The sequence below is a fragment of the Bos grunniens genome, chromosome 1 (genome assembly GCF_055505025.1).
Source record: "Bos grunniens cultivar Pamir isolate PY7600 chromosome 1, Bosgru_T2T1.0, whole genome shotgun sequence".
Taxonomy (NCBI): domain Eukaryota; kingdom Metazoa; phylum Chordata; class Mammalia; order Artiodactyla; family Bovidae; genus Bos; species Bos grunniens.
Window position 1 is genome coordinate 138441881 of NC_141165.1, and position 20172 is coordinate 138462052.

The 20172-nt window shown below is 38.6% G+C and overlaps 1 long non-coding RNA gene across 1 annotated transcript in view; it reads left to right on the forward strand.

Moving 5' to 3' along the window:
* The window catches only part of LOC147380249 (uncharacterized), a 145181-nt gene extending 125539 nt beyond the window's left edge, over positions 1-19642 (forward strand). Inside the window, exon 4 of the long non-coding RNA XR_015135064.1 lies at positions 19323-19642. This is a non-coding gene — a long non-coding RNA (uncharacterized LOC147380249). The remainder of the gene's footprint in view (positions 1-19322) is intronic.
* Positions 19643-20172: the final 530 nt, after the last annotated feature.

Genomic DNA, 20172 nt, shown 5'->3' on the forward strand with positions numbered 1-20172 from the left:
AAATCCAGCCTGAACATCTGGAAGTTCTTGGTTCAGGTACTATTGAAGCCTTGCTTGGAGAATTTTGAGCACTACTTTGGTAGTGTGTGAGATGAGAACAATTATATGGGACAAACAAGTCAATCTTAAAGGAAATCAGCCCTGAGTACTCATTGGAAGGACTGATGCTGAAGCTGAAAATAGTATATATTAACATTTATTTAATGTTATTTAATATATAAAATAAAAAGAAATATTCCATTTCTTCCCTTTCCTCTTCTCCTTTCTTCTCTTTCTCTGCCTGTCTTTGTCTCTCAATCTCTGTTTTTGTCTCTGTATGTTGGCTTAAAGCTCAACATTCAGAAAACGAAGATCATGGCATCTGGTCCCATCACTTCATGGGAAATAGATGGGCAAACAGTGGAAACAGTGTCAGACTTTATTTTTCTGGGCTCCAAAATCACTGCAGATGGTGACTGCAGCCATGAAATTAAAAGCCGCTTACTCCTTGGAAGGAAAGTTATGACCAACCTAGATAGCATATTCAAAAGCAGAGACATTACTTTGCCAACAAAGGTTCGTCTAGTCAAGGCTATGGTTTTTCCAGTGGTCACGTATGGATGTGAGAGTTGGACTGTGAAGAAGGCTGAGTGCCAAAGAATTGATGCTTTTGAACTGTGGTGTTGGAGAAGACTCTTGAGAGTCCCTTGGACTGCAAGGAGATCCAAGCAGTCCATTCTGAAGGAGATCAGCCCTGGGATTTCTTTGGAAGGAATGATGCTAAAGCTGAAACTCCAGTACTTTGGCCACCTCATGCAAAGAGTTGACTCATTGGAAAAGACTCTGATGCTGGGAGGGATTGGGGGCAGGAGGAGAAGGGGATGACAGAGGATGAGATGGCTGGATGGCATCACTGACTCGATGGACATGAGTCTGGGTGAACTCCGGAAGTTGGTGATGGACAGGGAGGCCTGGCGTGCTGTGATTCATGGGGTCGCAAAGAGTTGGACACGACTGAGCGACTGATCTGATCTGATCTGGTCTGTCCACTCTTGGGACAGAGTAATGCTTGGGAAAAGGCATAGTGAGAATCACTGTAAGTTTTCTGTCTTGAAAGCTGCAGATATTTTCCTACCAACTCTGTTATGTAGATCTTCTGTAGTCCTTTCTTTCCTGCATAGAAAATGCAAGAACACCCTCTTGGACTAGTTATACTGCTCCCCCTGGAGAAAATTTCAGGTCACTTTCATCTTCCAGATAACTTCGTTTCTCTCATTGGTATGTCTGGATGTGTGTAGTAATAAAATAGTTGTGTTTTAAGTCAAAACTTCTTCCCTTCTCCAGACCTGCTGAGCTCAGAACCTGCATGATGAGGTGGCGCACGACCAGTTTCCTCGCCTTCTCCCACAACAGTGTCTCTCCTTTCTTTTTTCCTGTGTGTGTTTCTGCCTCCACCAGGATCATGCAGAGGAAGGGAGCAGGGAAGGTTTTACTTGGTTTGTCTTGCCATCAGCATTCTCTGGGCTGGGTAGATGGAAAATGACGGGTTGTAGAAACTTTGTAGACCTTTTCTCAGCCAGGATTCTCTCCTCTGAAGTCTCTGGACATGGGTGGTTGATTTCTACCTGGGACGTGTATTAGCTTCTCTAGACAGACCTTTGGAATTTTCTTCATCATGCTCCAGTGAAGGAGAGAAACATAGCCTCTTCTCCTTCATAGCAGCGGAGAAAGAAGCAGTCATAGTACTCCAATAGTTTTTTTTTTTTTTCAAAAGAAATTATATGTTTCAAATACCTAGCTTCAGCTTCTTAAAACACAAAGTGGGTGCTAAAATAAAAGTTGCAAAAACTGAGTTTTGACTGTGTCCTTTTCAAATATTGTTATATTTTGGTGGACTAGCAACTCCGTTTGGAATATGATGGTAATTATATATGTGTGTGTGTGTGTGTGTGTATTTTACTAAACTGTAGTTGATTTATAATATTAAATTAATTTATAGTTTTGACTTAGGGCCTCAGTCAGACTTTCCAGGCATCGTTAGTGGTAAAGAACCCTCCTGCCAATACAGGAGACATAAGAAACGCAGGTTTGATTCCTGGGTCAGGCAGATCCCCTGGAGGGGGATCTTCCATTGGCAAGGCAACCCACTCCAGCACTCTTGCCTGGATAATCCCGTGGATAAAGGAGACTGCTAGGCTGCAATCCATAGGGTCACGAAGAGTCAGACATGACTGAAGCGACTTAGCACCCATGTATGCTTAGTCATGGCTGATACTGAGTCTTATTTTAATATTCTTTGTCTTAGGATCTTTCTAAACACACCAATAGGTTGAAATGTACTAGACTTTTGCTGAATGTATGGAAGAATCTCATAGCCTTGACCCTTGGCCTGTAAAAAATATGTGACTATAATAAAACTCTAATAGAGTTTTAGTCTTAAGATATTTTGGGGTGCAGAGTGCTCTTCTGCTTGTCTTTTTTGGTTTCCCTATGTCCTATATGAACTTTGGTGACTACTTAACTGAGCCAGATATCTCATTTGCTACTTATTGCTGCTCCCATTTGTGTCTCTTGTTCCAGGAATTACCCTTTTTTATCTATATTTTTGTCATGGTATGTTCAAGTATGAAAAACACATTAGTTCTTTCTCTCTTGTGCATGTTAAAAGTTTTCTTTTTTCTTCCTAAAAAAGAAAGGAACAAGAAAAAGGTTCACTTGATTTTCTATAAAGTCTTTCTCCTCATTCTATAGAGAAAGGGCTTCCTTAGCTTCCCCATACCAGTAATGAATTATGAAAGAGGTCTCAGGGGCAAGAAAGGGAAATGTGGTCCTGCTGACAGCACTGTGATACATACTCATATTAATTATCAAAAATAACAAGGGTGAAAGTTCAAAATCCAAACTTTGCTCTCAGAACAGTTTTTTTTTTTTTTTCTTTCCCGAGGTAGGTTTCAGCTTTCAAGTTTGAACTTCCTGAAAAATAGACTGCAACCTGATCCTAAAGATTAGTTTAGCATGCTCTGTCTCTTTGCTTTGGTTTTTAAAGAGGAAATACCTAAATGAGCTAAAACATTAATAATTTAGTTGATTATTAATTAAAGTCAGAACCTAGACAGGAAGCAAGAGGCTATTTGGAAGCCCTGGGCATGGGTGACCATCTAGCTTGGAAAGGGGGTTGAAGTGCAAGTCCTGTTACCACAGACCATGGAACAAATGCAGGCAAGGTAGGGCAGAGTAAAATTAAACAGTCAAATGACTTGACTAGAAGTTGAAACCAAGAGGGCATTTTCAGTCAATGGAGGCAGAATATATGAGAACAAGGGCCATCCACTTTAGGGAATTTTGATACAGTCTGATAACGTGCCAGGATTCAGTTTTATTGGCCTTGCTGGCTACAAGACAAACTTTCCTGGGGGTGTATTTAAAGAGTCCATGAGGCTCTAGGCAAATGGTCCATAAGGATGTCTTTCTTTTTGTTATAAGTACCATGTAATGACATGCCTCATTTACCAGTTAAAGCTATAATGGCTTATTCAGATCCATCACGCTAAGGATTATTTGGGGACTGTTGAACAGACACATGTTTCTACTGCCAGCAAATACATTTGGTACCCCTGTTGTGGACTGTGGAGGATATATTACACTGTGATATGTTGGTTTTTCATGAGTTGTTAGAAAAGCCTAGGTAAAGAAGGGAGAAAATTTGTGCCATGAAATTGGCCTCATCTTCCCATTGATTATTTTCCACAATCCTCTCTTTAAAATTTTAATTTTTATTGAAGTATAGTTGATTTACAATGTTCTGTTAGTTTCTAGTATACAACAAAGTGATTCAGTTTATTGTTATTTATTTGCAAAAGCAAAGTAAAAGCAAATTTAATAATTTAAAAATAGGTCACTTTTATAGAAAATATATGAACATAGTCTATTTGCCATAAGTATAATAACACATTAGAAAACAAAGACCATGGCATCTGTTTCCATCACTTCATGGCAAATAGAAGGGGAAAAAGTGGAAGCAGTGACAGATTTTCTTTTCCTGTGCTCCTAAATCACTGTGGATAGTGATTGCAGCCATGAAATTAAAAGATGCTTGTTCCTTGGAAGAAAGCTATGACAAACCTAGACAGAGTATTAAAAAAGCAGAGATACCACTTTGCCAACAAAGGTCCATATAGTCAAAGCTATGATTTTTCCAGTAGTCATGTACAGATATAAGAGATGGCCCACAAAGAAGGCTGAGCACCAAAGAATTGATGCTTTAGAATTGTGGTGCTAGAGAAGACTCTTGAGAGTCTCCTGGACAGCAAGGAGATCAAACCGATCAATCCTAAAGGAAGGCAACTGTGAATATTCATTGGAAGGACTGTTCAGCTGAAGCTGAAGCTCTAACACTTTGGCCACCTGATGTGAAGCACTGACTCACTGGAGAAGATCCTGATGCTGATAAAGATTGAAGACAAAAGGAGAAGTTGGCAGCAGAGGATGAGATGGTTAGATAGCATCACTGACTCAATGGGCATGAATTTGAGCAAACTCCAGAAGATAGTGGAGGACAGAGGAGCCTTTGCAACCACGGGGTTGCAAAGATTCAGACACAAGTTAGTGACTGAACAATAGCATAATAACACATCAATTTATGATTCTGCCTGATTGTTTTTTAGACTTTTCAAGTTATATGAATTAAATGATTTAAAGTTAATATTGACCTTAGGTCTTTATTCTTCCTTAAAAATTATGTTTTTCATGCTACTGCTAAAGGAAAGATAGAAATGACTCCTAACAGATGAAATCCAAGTCTTAAAGATGCCAAGAACTTAGTTCTAATTTCTTTCAGTTTTTTTCTTAGTGCTAAGCCTAAGAAATGCCCGACTCTTTGTGACCCTATGGACCATAGCCAGCCAGACTCCTCTGAACATGGGATTCTCCAGGTAGGAATACCAGAGAGGGTTGTCATGCCCTCTTCCAGGGGTTCTTCCAACCCAGGGATCAAACCTGAGTCTCTTATGTCTCCTGCATTAGCAGGAGTGTTCTTTACTACCAGTGCCACCTTGGAAGCCCATTTTCTTTTTAACTTTGTTATAAATTTTATACTTATTTCTGTCTTAATTTAAAAAATTTTTACTTTTAGTTTTTAAGCCTTTTCCTAACATGCTGGCTTTGAATAGTAAGATAGCTGTTCTGAGACATGCGAAATACATGAAGTTCTGATCTGCAAATGGCCTTAAACTAGGTTCTCGAAGAATTTATCATGTGTACTTTACCCCCCAAGGAAAGCAACCTCGTCCTTGGCCTGACTCCAACACTCAGACCCAGATAGACACCCTTGTAGTGTGGAAGTCATCCTCTCTCCCACTGTAAGCTTTTTATAGGGGCCACTGAAATATATACTGATAATAGATAGGCCTTCTGGGGATGAAAGACACAATGTTTTTAGGATCAGTACATCAGTCTTATTTTGAACTGCTATTAACAAAGTACCATAGACTTGGTGGCTGACGTAAACAGCATAAATTTATTTCTCACGGTTCTGGAAGGTGGAAGTCCAAGATCAGGGTATTCATATAGGTAGGTTCTGGTAAGGCCCTTTTCCAAAATACAGCCATCCATCTCCATATTGTATTCTCACATAGCAGAAAGAGGGCTAGAAACCAAACTCTCTGGAGTCTCTTTTATAAGACCACCAATCTCATTCATGAGGGAAACACCCTCATGCCCTAATGACCTCCTAATACCATCACAGTGGGAGTTAAGCTTTCAACATGTGAATTTTGGGAGGCTACTTTCAGGACAATGCACTCTCTTTGGTAGGGGACAGAGTGCTGCTAAAATCAAAAGCCCTGGGGGTTTACCTTCATCAGCTTTATCTAGATTCTGATGCATTTCTCTTTTCTACCTTACTGTTGGCTGATTGCTGTCCAGTGCATACCAAGTTTTTTCAAATGGCAGATAACATGCAATGACAAACCTCTTAGTAAAGATCCCTTTTACCTAAATTAAAGACTTTTTATACAGCTTACAGGGAGAAGGCAATGGCACCCCACTCCAATACTCTTGCCTGGAAAATCCCATGGATGGAGGAGCCTGGTAGGCTGCAGTCCATGGGGTCACTAAGAGTCAGATCCGACTGAGCAACTTCACTTTCACTTTTCACTTTCTTGCATTGGAGAAGGAAATGGCAACCCACTCCAGTGTTCTTGCCTGGAGAATCCCAGGGATGGCGGAGCCTGGTGGGCTGCCGTCTATGAGGTCGCACAGAGTCGGACATGACTGAAGCGACTTAGCCGCAGCAGCAGCATACTGCTTACACTGGTAGATCATAAAGGCTTCAGAAAAATAATATATTAGCAATCTAAAGCATAGTATTAAAAATGAAAGCCAATATTGATTGATTTCTAAGTCATGAGAAGACTGTTAGGCACTTTACATATGTTATTTCATTTAATAATACATGTTCATTTAATAACACATGTTCATTCAATAGTATATTGAAGGGATGGATGGCAGTTATTTTATATGTAACTCAAAATACAGGAAAATTTTCTTTAATTTTGTCTTATGGAAGAGTACACAGTTTACTGGCTAAAAGAAATATTTAATTTGTCTCCCTATTTCTTAGAAAAATAATAAATAAAAATTTTTGATAGCTGAACCTAAGCAAAGCATTATTGTCCTGAGAAAAGACAGGTTAGTAAATTTTCTTCAATTTCCTTATAGTTTTGCTAGCTTAAGGAGACAGTTGACTATATTTTTAATTACTTAGCATGTTTAATGGATACTGGAACAGATGATATACTCTTGTAATCAAGCATAATATGTAAATAGGCTTTTAAAAGAAGAAGGTTTTAGCTTCAACTGTTTGAGTGGTGTCAAAGGTCTAAATCAATATGTATTAGCATACTCTACTTCTGCTACAGTAAATCTTCCTCAAGGATCTTGAAAAAAATCAGTTGCAGCAGAAATACTCTTGGGAAGATTAAAATAGAATGGTGTTATATTATGTTTGTTGATGTACCTGAAATATATACCAGTGGCTTTTAGGTAATCAAACATAAGATCATTTGAGTTAAATGGAAAAGATCAGGTCAAATGAGGACAATTAAGTCTTTACAGCTTATAAATTCATTTTTGTTTTGTTTATTTTAAAATCCATTTACTCACACATAACAGAAGCAGTCACTTCACTGGCCTCCAATTCATTTTCTTCTCCCTTTCAAAAAACCACACAAACTCTTCCAGTATATAGATATGAGTTCTCAAGTTTATTACTCAATTTTGGCAACATATGTTTTTAATTATGTGAAACAGTTAGCATCTTTTCCTTGTAACATTTTTTTTCAAAGATTAAATGAAATAATGAATTGTTGAAACTATATTAGATGTCCTAAACATCATAGTTGATGCTATTTCTATTTGTGTGAAAATATCCTGCCAACACCTTTGGCAATGATGTGATAAAACTAGCAACACTCAGTTGTGGCTATGCCTTCTAGGTGCCAGGGAGTAGGCCGAATTTAGCTTTACTTCAGTCCTTTTCATTTGAGTTAGTTTAGTTTAGTTTAGTTCAGTCACTCAGTCGTGTCCGACTCTTTGCGACCCCATGAATTGGAGCACACCAGGCCTCCCTGTCCATCACCACCTCCCGAAGTTTACTCAAACTTATGTTCATCGAGTCGGTGATGCCATTCAGCCATCTCATCCTCTGTCATCCCCTTCTCCTCCTGCCCCAATCCCTCCCAGCATCAGAGTCTTTTCCAATGAGTAGGCCAGGTTATTCCCATTTTACAGAGAGAGGAAGCAAATACTTTGTCAAATACTTAACCAGTGGCAGAGTATGGATTCAAATTCAGGTGCAAGTGCCATTAATCTTAAAAGCAATCAGCTAGGATAGGTGTCGGAGAAGTCAATGGCACCCCACTCCAGCACTCTTGCCTGGAAAATCCCATGGACGGAGGAGCCTGGTAGGCTGCAGTCCATGGGGTCGCTAAGAGTCGGACACGACTAAGCGACTTCACTTTCACTTTTCGCTTTCACGCATTTGAGAAGGAAATGGCAACCCACTCCAGTGTTCTTGCCTGGAGAATCCCAGGGACGGGGGAGCCTGGTGGGCTTCCATCTATGGGATCACACAGAGTCGGACATGACTGAAGCTACTTAGCAGCAGTGGCAGCAGCAGGATAGGTGTAGCAAAGCATTTATGAGCCTGGGGCTCATAAAGTAAATGAGCAAAGCATTTACTCTGGGGGCAGATCAGCTGGATTTTACCCCTGCCATTTCCTTGCAGCGTGGCTTGGGCAAGTTGTACATTCACTCTCCTTGCCTCAGTTTCTTTATTTGTAAAGTAGAAAAAGCAATAATATTACCTAACTCCTGAGGTCATTACGATCATTAAAGGAGCAGTGTTTATGAGACATATTAGAACTGTGCCTAGCATATAATAAGTGCTATAAAAGATGTAGACTACAAACTTATAACTACCAGGGGATAAGGGAGGGAGGAATAAATTGGGAAATTGCGGTTGACATATCCACATTACAATAAGTAAGATAGATAACTAATAAGAACCTACTGTGAAGCACAGAGAACTGTACTCAGTATTCTATAATGACCTATATGAGAAAAGAATCTGAAAAAAAGAGTGGATATATGTATAGGTATAACTGATTCACTTTGCTGTACACCTGAAACTAACAAAGCATTGTAAATCAACTATAATCCAGTAAACATTTATAAAGAAAGAGAAATTCTCCTTTGTACACGGCCTATAAAATTAAAATGAAATAAAATAAAGGCTCCAAATTTCACTCCATATTGGTAATGAATATTTAAAAGGCAATTTAAAATAGCCTTCTTTAGAGATTTTTGTAAGTTGATTATAACCCACAGATCTAAAATGATCTGTGTTAAAGTTATCTGGAGACAGCATTCGATTCAGGAGAGAACAAAGGAACAGGCATTCCTGTAGATCATAAGCGCCTTTATGTAAGTTATATTTCATCTTTCTGAGGCACCATAAATAGCTTGACTGGCCCTAGTTTGAAGGGCTGGGTTCTTTAAGGAGCTGACAGGATCCACATTCACTCTAGGAAATGTGGAGCTCCCTCAGTACATGCTTGTGCCCAGGTGGGAACGAGCACAGGCCTCCTCACATACATTACGGTCACCTCTGTTGCTTGTTTTACACATCTGTGGTGTTAGAGAAGACTCTTGAGAATCCCTTGGACTGCAAGGAGATCAAAACAGTCAATTCTAAAGGAAATCAACCCTGGTTATTCATTGGAAGGACTGATGCTGAAGCTAAAGCTCTAAAACTTTGGCTACCTGATGCGAAGAGCTGACCCATTGGAAAAGACCCTGATGCTGGGAAAAATCGAAGGCAGGAGGAGAAGGGGGCAGCAGAGAATGAGATGGTTGGATGGCATCACCAATGCAATGGACATGGGTTTGAGCAAACTCCTGGAGATGGTGAAGGACTGGGAAGCCTGGCTTGCTGCAGCCCATGGGGTCACAAAGAGTTGGACATGACTGAGCGAGTGAACAACAACAGCATACTCAGAAGCACTGAGGTGTGAACACACAGAAGCAATTCAGTCATAGCTATACTGACACATAGATTCCATACAGTCACTCAGTGCTAAAAGTGATAAAATCATAATTGTTGTTTAGAATATTCTTTCCATTCTTATCTTAGAATCAGAACTAGTGGTGTTTTAGGCTAAAATGATAAGATTACCCTCTAGACCATCTCGCCAAGGGTTATCTTTCTAGTGAGAGAGATTTCCTAAAATGGTTTTATACACATTCATGGTAACTCTTTCCAGTACTTAAAACTTCACTACCAGGAAACTGGTGGCAGAATTATAATGTTCCCTCCCCGCCACCCCGTCAACTCTGCCATCCTTATGCAATTTGGCAGCCCTGTGAAGCACTTAAGCAAGTTTAGTGCCTTCAGTCTGACACTTCAAAAGTGGTCATCGACTAGCAATTCTTGGCTTAAAGCTACAGATGCAACTGTGAGCCTATCAGTGTATGACAAAGAGCCTTTTTCCCCTAAACTGGGGTTCAGTGGAATCATTAAACACAAATACTTTGTGTTGATATATGGGGATTGAAAAATCAAAATATTCAAAAAATTTCTATGGCAAATATTGTATATATAGTAGATTTTCAAAGAATATATGTTGAGTAAAATTGGGAAAAAACTCAAGAAAAAAAATGGAAAAGTATGAGGTAGTTGTCTAAAATATCAAGTTAAACAATCTGTCAGGCATCACAGACTGGAGAAGTGTGCTGATCTGTAGGTGGGCTGAGGCCTCCTTGCAGTCTTTTTGAATGACTTTTCAAAGTGCTGACAATTCAAATATGTCATCTGTTATGGAAAGTAATGTATTTTTACCAATGAAATACCTTTTCATTGAATTTCCAGTAGGTATTTACTGTATACTTAATTATGAGCCACTTAATTATGAGCCAGCTTCCCTGATAACTCAGTTGGTAAAGAATCTGCCTGCAATGCAAGAGACCCTAGTTTGATTCCTGGGTCTGGAAGATCCGCTGGAGAAGGCATAGGGTACCCACTCCAGTCTTCTTGGGCTTCCCTTGTGGCTCATCTGGTAAAGAATCTGCCTGCAATGTGGGAGACCTGGGTTTGATCCCTGGGTTAGCAAGATCCCCTGGAGAAAGGAAAGGCTACCCACTCCAGTATTCTGGCCTGGAGAATCCCATGGACTGTATAGTCCATGGGTTGCAAAGAGTCAGACATGACTGAGTGACTTTTGCTTTCACTAATAAGCCAGACAGAGAATTATGTATGTAGAATATAGGTCCTCACCAAGCTGATAGCCTGGTATCTATGCGTGTGTACTTATTCACTCAGTTGAGTCCAGCTTTTTGCAACCCCATGAACTGTAGCCCCGCTGGCTCCTCTGTCCATGGAATTTTCCAGGCAAGAATACTGGGTTGGGTTGCCATTTCTTCCTCCAGGGGATATTCCTGACTGAGGGATTGAACCCGCTTCTCTTGTGTCACCTGCATGGGCAGGCAGATTCTTTACCACCATGCCACCTGGGAAGCCTCCACACCCTGGTATTTGTACTGATTTTCATAAACACTTTGAGTTCAAATCTGCAGGAATAACTTCCAATTTTGATTAGGTGCATGCATTGTAATTAATGTTTCAGAAATACTGATGTGAGAAAATATTGGCATTTGTTGATTGCATACACTGTCTAAATTAACCTAAGGCATTCCACAGTCCCTAAGAGGACCCAGAAACTCCTTAAACTGAGCCCACTATTTGTTATCCTCAAACAAGATATAGCAAATAAATGAACCATGTAGCAGAAGTTTTATTGGTGAAAAAGTTCCTTGAAGGTTTTTCAGTTTATACAAAAGAAATGATGGCATCACCCATAGAACTTAGCTAGAGATTTTAGATAGTCAGAGTCTATATTTTCCACATCAGAGTTGTGTCAGTGAATATATTTTGGATCAATATTGGTTCAAGAAGAATCCTAATACAAAGTTCAGAACAGTTGAAAACTGATCAAAGAATAGTGGGATAATTCCTTGAGTTTTAATGGTAATTTCATGAATTTAAAATCCATGCACACATCTATTATTACATTGTTTTAAGTAAGTGCATTTGTTTTGAAGAAAATGAGGGAAAGAGTCACAAGGAGTTATTGTTCCAGTGAAAAATGCTTTGCTAGAGGTATTATAACACATTAAGTTGGGAAACATTTTCTGTTTAAGTCTTACAATTTCCCCTGTGTAAATTGTTCCAATTTTTATAATGATAGGGATGGCTAAATCATGTTTTATTTTATGTTACTCTGTTGGCATATTGGTTCCAGGTAAATGACTAAAAATTAGCCTAGTCTGGTTACTCTTAGAAAAGTTTCATTAAAATAGATAAAATGTCCCCAAAATACACTCCAATTACTGATATTTTTGAAATAAAAAAAAAAACCCACTTTAAAACAATATTGATTTTCAGATATATTCACTTTAAGATAATATTGGGTTTCAGACATACTCTTTGCATAGAATTTTGTGATGAGTAAAAGAGAAAAAAATATCATCACACTATTTGGTACATTGATTTTCTGATTTTTTGTTTTTCTGAAGCATTACCTCATATTTTTTCCATAATAGATAGTTGAGTCCAGACTCTGTTCATGGTTCTTTCATGACTACAATTCCATTCAGCTTAGGTCCAATGGACATTTATTTATGTGTTTTAAACTGTATGGCTAAAAATGTGGGAGTTGGACTATATGTTTGATTTTCCTCTTGTCTCCCTCACTTTGAATTTGTGCTTAACAGATATTTCATTTTAAAACAAACTAAAAATAAAGCAAAGAGATGCATTTTTCCCCCCTGAAAGTACAAATCTAGGAGTTGAAGAATAATTACTATATGCCCAGTGAGCATAATTAATTGGATCCTTATAAATTATACAAAATCACATTTTATTTTAAAAATGCTATGTATAATTCAGTTATATAACAAAGCATAAAATGAGAAGAATATGAAAAATAACCTATAACTTAAAGAGTTCAAATTTACTCTTAATGGTGTACAACCTAATAGAAATTCACAATATATTGGAATAGTTGTCTGGCTTACCTTTCAAAAGAAGACCGTTGGAGTCACAGTCAGTTAGACTTGAAGGAATGCACACGGGGCACATAAGTCCAGCCAGACATGCAGACATGATCTACATTACTCTGAAATCACTTCCACATTCACATTCCCATATGGTCAAAACTTGGACTGTTCATTGTTAGAATTGTTAAAAAGAAAAGTGATTATTAACTCAGGGAATTCACCTGGTGGGCCAAATATTCCCATAAGTAACTGGAGAAGATTCATCTGGTAAAGATCTTGACAAATTATCACTGCAACCTATTTGCTTCTTCATCTGTGTCCCATATTTAAATTCTTCTTAGTAGTTCCACTGATTCCTTCTCAAAATTCCAGCCTTCTACACCTTCTTTTACAAAGTTGTTTTTATTTAATCAGGAGTCCACTTTTTCACAAAGGTAATTTGTGCTCTCTTTCTCCCCCAGGTAAGGTTTTATTTTATTTTTTAAAATAATGTGAATCATTTGTGGGTTATAATTGGGAAAAACAAAGCACTCAGATACCAACTATTGAGGGAGACAGAAACAAAATGCTTAAAAATAAACTTGCTTTTAAAGGGAAGCCTAAAATTTTTGAGATTTTCACATGCTTCCACTTAAGCTTTTTAGTACCATCATTATGAAATATCCATCAAATCTTGACAGCTCTGTTTATTTAAGCAAGATGAAATGAAAAACATACAATTTAGTCTAGCTTTCAGGAAGCAAAAGTTCTTTGACAATATAAGTATCAACAAGGACCACTTTCTAATGTTCTTAGAAGATATAATGACTTCTGAACATTTATGTGAATGTTTCAACCAAAGTGCTTTTTTAAGTCACTAGGATTTTTAGTATGGCAAAATATTTAGAGAGAATATTCAGATTTGTTATCTATGTTGGATGTAATGCTACCAATTTCCATATTTACTCTGTACTATGGCAAATGTGTGATAGTAAGGATAAGTAAACAGGGGGAAACAAATTATATATTTTTGCCCAAATATTTAATGATCATATTAAATATTAACTTAGAAGCAAATAAAAATTGTTTTTTTGAAAAAAAAATGTAAAATAACACTTCTGTTTTCCCCAGTGTTTCTTTTAGGAATAAATACAGTAGATAGTTGGCTGTAATCACTACTACAGTCTGAGTAGACAGCCAGGCAAGAAAGAAAGCATAAATGTGTACTTAAAGATAAAACTGGGAGCTTGGGTTTTGAAGACACAGGTTATGGAAAGGGATGTTTTCTTCCAACTGTTTTGGTTTTTTTTTTGGGGGGGGTATAAAAATATAACTTTGCATAGTTATTAATTTCTCTTACTAAAAACTTTCTTCTCCCACCGATGAAAAGAGGAAAACTTGTCCCAAATAGTTCAAGTCTGCTACAACTCTTTCTGAAAGGCAATATTTTTATTTTTAAAAGACTCTGCTGTTTTCATTTTATCAAGCAGAACTTTAGTCTTTACAGTTTTGCAATGAATAACTCATCTACACTTTTGTTACGTGTCAGAAAGTTTTAAAGCTCAGGTAATAGGAATATATATATATATATATATATATATTTTTTTTTTTTTTTTCTTTCTCTTAAGCTGTGATGGTACAAAAAACAATGACATTTCAGTAAAGCAGGTTGCCAAGGAAGATTTTGCAGATTTTATAGACAGAGTATGTTGCAGGCTGCTATTCTGTTCTACATGAACGTTCTACAGGGCTTCTCGTGGTATTCCTGTTTCTTTTTCCGAAAAGACAAATGGGCTCAGTTCACTCAGCAATACTGAGTGCCTACGAGGAGATGGACATCATTCTAGGTGTACATTTAATAATGTAATCAAGTTGAAGCAAAATGATGTCTTTTAATATGACAAGTACATTTAATTCTCTATTTGAAGTTTATCCATCTTGCGTCTCCTCTGTTTTAACATGGTGAAGACTTAGAGGATACTGACAGGTCCAAAAGGATAGGTGGCTGGGCATTGGGATGCTGGTGCTGTGAGTGTCTGGGCATTCAGCCGGCGGCATTAACATCTCCCAGACACCTGAACTCAACGACATCGTGACTTCTGCTCCTTTGGTCTCATTTGTCATCACAAACATCTTTCCTTTAATAAATACATCATTTCCCTCTATCTCTTAATTTCTACTGACCTTCCTTATGTAGGTCCTCTTTTCACCTTAGATTATTCCAATAACCTCTGACTTTCTCTCTGTCCAAATGATACCCTAGATTAATCTTTACAATGCATTCCTATGATCTATTCCTTGTCTGCTGAAACATGTTAAAGAATATCTCTTCAAACAATCTTAAAGCTCTCTGTATCACCTTTATTAATGCACATAGACTAACTTAACTGTCATACTCTGAGCAGGTAATTGTACACTTGAGGAAATTGAAGCCTAAAGAAGCTTAACTGACTGGTCCAAGTTTACTGATTATTAAGAAGAAGTGTTGGAAATAAAACAGAGGTCTTTTTTATTTTATTTTTTAAAAGATTTTTTTGTATGGACCATTTTAAATGTCTTTACTGAATTTGTTACAATGCTTCTGTTTTATGTTTTGTTAATTTGACCTTGAAGAATGTGTGATCTTAGCTCCCAGACAAGGGATTGAACTAGTAACCCCTGCATTGGAAGGTGAAGTCCTAACCACTGGACTGCCGGGGAAGCTCCCAGGAGAAGTCTTTTAAATTTCAGTTCTATGTACTCTTGTCACAGAGCATCTTACATTATTTTTTTCCTCCTCCTGTGAGAACTCCTAAAGGTTAGTTACTATGAAAAAACATCCAAAAGAGACAGAAAAGAATACTAGTGAATTGGGTTGCCAGGCTACAGGACTTATAAATAAAAATTGTCCACTTGAGTCATTGTGCAACCTTAATTACATCTACAAGTGTGGCTGTGGTGGAAATGTGGTTGTTTAATAAATGGATGAATGAGTGAATAAATGAATGGGTGAATGAATGAAAAAATAGCATATTGAATGTGGCATTCAGGATATAATACAAGTGTAAAAGCTTGTTGGGAGTTCTAGTTACTAGCTCAGGGAGTCAAGGACTGTACATCCCAAACCACTACTGTAGGAATCTAATTAGTTTTGAGATTTCTTATGTAATTTGTTTCATTTTTTTCCCCAGTGATTTTCCTGCAGAGGTAACCTGATCAATAATGTACTGGCTTCCTTCCTTCCCTAGCTTACATTCTCACTTCTGTTAAGTGTGTGTCTTGGGATCACCTCTCAAATAAACTGTTTTTACTCAATTCCTTGTTTCAGTGTCTGCTCTGGGGGAGCACAAACTAAGAGGTTATTTAGGGTGCAACTTGGCTGTAGTTGTCTGTGCTGGTCATTCAAAAAATAGTTCGAGTGTGATCATCTTTAAGAATTTGTCCAAGTACTGCCAATTGTCAGCTATCCACAGTCATTGTTTGAATTCCTCTTACTACACTCTCAGGACTCCTTAGTACTCCAGGTTTAGGCCGTTGTAAAAATTAGGGATGATTTATGCCTACCTTGATGGAATTTTTAAGACACGAAGTTATTGAGAGGTTGAATGAGTAGTCTTCTGTTTCTTCTATTCTTTACTACCCAAGCAGTGCCAAATGATACACAAATATCGTCAATACCAATCTTCTGCTTCTTAATAATAGGACTGGAATGAAAACTTCCTGATACTGAATCTCCACCTCACTGACTTTTGGTGTGTGTGCGTGTTAAATAGCTTTAGTTGTGTCTGACTCTTTGCAAACCTGTGGACTGTAGCCCACCAGGCTCCTCTGTCCATGGAATTCTCCAGGCAAGAATACTGGAATGGGTTGCCATGTTCTTCTCCAGGGGATCTTCCCAACCCAGGGATCAAACCTTCATCTCTATGTCTCCTGCATTGACAGACGGGTTCTTTACCACGAGTGCCACCTTTGGGGATGGAGACAAAGGAGCTTGCTCAAAACGTATATCCAGGCTCTGTGGGCACAAGCTAGTTGGTTATTTCCTCAAACAGAGGAAATACTCTTATCCCCAGTGTTAAATCTCCTGTGACAACAATGCTGAACATTTACCATGGTTACAATAATATGGTAACATGAAACTGGTAACATTCAGCCTTAACAATATATTATTGAGAGCTGATTAAATGGTCATTTGTTTTCTTTCCTGACAACAAGACTAAGCTGGTAAGGAGGTGTACTTTGTGAACTTTGTGTGAAAAGTACATTGTGTGAAAGTAAGTTTTGTGTGTTGAAATGTGTAATTTCTAGGAAGCTGACTTAATGAAAATGGGTAATCTTTGAAACAACCTTATTAGTTCCCCAAGTAAGGTGAAAAGGAATAATATGCAAGTGGTGGAATTTTGGTGCTTGTCAGGAAGCCATATGTTTTACAAATGGAAATCTGACCAACAACCTCCCTAAACAGTCTTCTGTCTCTCATGGTATTTCTCTTCATCACTCTGCCTGGATTTCCCTTTGGCTGTCTCATCTTCTACCTCTCCAAGAGAGATGTGCTGAGCTCAATTAGTTAACAACCAGCTCAGGTTAATCCTATTGAACAGAGCTCACAACCCAGGTTACATTATGGGCTGTTAGTGTCGAGCATGCTGCCCTCAAATGAGACACAGTTCAGTTCACTTCAGTTGCTCAGTTGTGTCCGACTCTTTGTGACCTCATGTACTGCAGCACATCAGGCTTCCCTGTCCATCACCAGCTCCCAGAATTTGCTCACATTCATGTCCATCAAGTCAGTGATCCCATCCAACCATCTCATCCTCTGTCATCCCCTTCTCCTCCTGACTTCAATCTTTCCCAGCATCAGGGTCTTTTCCAATGAGTCAGTTCTTCACATCAGGTGGCCAAAGTTTTGGAACTTTAGCTTTAGCATCAGTCCTTCCAATGAATATTAAGGACATTCAGGACTGATTTCCTTTAGGACTGACTGGCTTGATCTCTTAGCAGTCCAAGGGACTCTAAAGAGTCTTATCCAATACCACAGTACAAAAGCATCAATTTTTTGGTGGTCGGCTTTCTTTATGGTCCAACTCTCACATCCATACATGACTACTGGAAAAACCATAGCTTTGACTAGACAGACTTTTGTTGATAATGTCTCTGCTTTTTAATGTGCTGTCTAGGTTTGTCATAGCTTTTCTTCCAAGGAACAAGTGTCTTTTAATTTCATGGTTGCAGTCATATTCTGCAGTGATTTTGGAGCCCAAGAAAATAAAATTTGTCACTATTTCCATTGTTTTCCCATCTATTTCCCATGAAGTGATGGGACCAGATGCCATGAGTTTAGTTTTTTGAATGAGCTTTTCATTCTCTTCTTTCACTTTCAACAAGAGGCTCTTTAGTTCCTCTTTGTTTTCTGCCATAAGGGTGGTGTCATCTGCATATCTGAGGTTATTGATATTTCTCCCAGCAATCTTGATTTCAGCTTGTGCTTCATCCAGCCTGGCATTTCTCATGATGTACACTACATGTAAGTTAAATAAGCAAGGTGATGATATACAGCCTTGATGTACTCCTTTCCCAATTTGGAACCAGTCCATTGTTCCATCTATGGTGTTAACTGTTGCTTCTTGACCCGCATACAGATTTCTCAGGAGACAGTTCAGGTGGTCTGGTATTTCCATCTCTTAAAGAATTTTCCACAGTTTGTTGTGATTCACACAGTCGAAGGCTTTAGCGTAGTCAATGAAGCAGAAATAGATGTTTTTCTTGAATTCTCTTGCTTTTCTATGATCCTGTGGATGTTGGCAATTTGATGTGTGGTTCCTCTGCTTTTTCTAAATCCAGCTTGAACACCTGGAAGTTCTCGGTTTTCATACTGTTGAGACCTAACTTGGAGAATTTTGAGCATTCCTTTGGTAGAGTGTGAGATGAGTGCAAGTGTGCAATAGTTTGAATATTCCTTGGCATTGCCTTTCTTTGGGATTGGAATGAAAACTGACCTTTTCCAGTCCTGTGGCCACTACTGAGTTTTCCAAATTTGCTGGCATATTGACTGTAGCACTTTCACAGCATCATCTTTTAGGATTTGAAATACCTCAACTGGAATTCCATCACCTCCACTAGCTTTGTTTGTAATGATGCTTCCTAAGGCTCACTTGACTTGCATTCCAGGATGTCTGGCTTGAGGTGAGTGAGTGATCACACCATCATTGTTATCTGGGTCATGAAGGTCTTTTTTGTATAGTTCTTCTGTGTATTCTTGCCACCTCTTCTTAATATCTTCTACTTCTGTTAGGTCCATACCTTTCCTGTCCTTTATTGTGTTCATCTTTGCATGAAATATTCCCTTGGTATCTCTAGTTTTCTAGACGAGATCTTTAGTCTTTCCCATTCTATTGTTTTCTTCTATTTCTTTGCACTGATCACCAAGGAAGGCTTTCTTATCTATCCTTGCTCTTCTTTAAAACTCTGCGTTCAGGTTGGTATATCTTTCCTTTTCTTCTTTGCCTTTCGCTTCTCATCTTTTCTCAGCTATTTGTGGAGTCTCCTCAGACAACCATTTTGCCTTTTTTCTTTTTTGAACTTTTGGGGTACTTTGTGTTTAAGTTTATCATTTCTTTTTTCCCTTCTCAAGAAGCAGTTTTGAAATTGTTTACATGACGCAACCAGACTGATACAGTTTTGTGGAATATTTAAGAAATAACTGAGGGTTTTTGTTCATTTAGAGAATGTTCTGAATCCCTTTAATAACATCAGTTTGAAAAATTGTTTTCTAGATGTTGAAAGAGGTCATCAAGAGAATGTGACCCAGGAGTGGACCCAGGCACCTGGAGGCTTCTCACCCCCTCACTTGTCCTTTGACTGTACATTCAGCCCAACATTCACTCCCATACTATGAGCCACTTCAAGCACACAGCTTTGGAAGAGTAATTTGTTGTTGAGACCATCTGGACTGATCCCATTATTGAATCTAGTTAAGGCCTCTGTATAAGCTTTTTAGATTCTGGCCAGTGGAGGCTGAGATCTACTTGTCTTGATGCTGCCTGAGACAAGTCTTGTATGTAAGCTCCCTTGCTTATTAAAACCCCTAACAATCTGGGGGTGATTCTCCTCTTTCCTTACTCTCAGAGAAGGGACAATTTCAGATCTCACCTAGGAAGCTCCCAAGTTTGCTAAGCAAAAACCAGGTCAAGAAACTGCTGCTGCTGCTGCTAAGTCGCTTCAGTCGTGTCTAATTCTGTGCGACCGCATAGACGGCAACCCACCAGGCTCCCCCGTCCCTGGGATTCTCCAGGCAAGAACACTGGAGTGGGTTGCCATTTCCTTCTCCAATGCGTGAAAGTGAAAAGTGAAAGTGAAGTCGCTCAGTCGTGTCTGACTCTTAGTAGCCCCATGGACTGCAGCCTACCAGGCTCCTCCCTCCATGGGGTTTTCCAGGCAAGAGTACTGGAGTGGGTTGCCATTGCTTTCTCCGAGGTCAAGAAACTAGTTAAAGGAATAAAGAGAAGATAAAAAAAGTTCCGACAATATGACTGACTGACAGCTACAAGTGCTAGTTAAATTTTTTCCTCTCTTTAAGTGCTTTCAAATTACATTAGTATCCTAATACATATATCAATCTTAGTC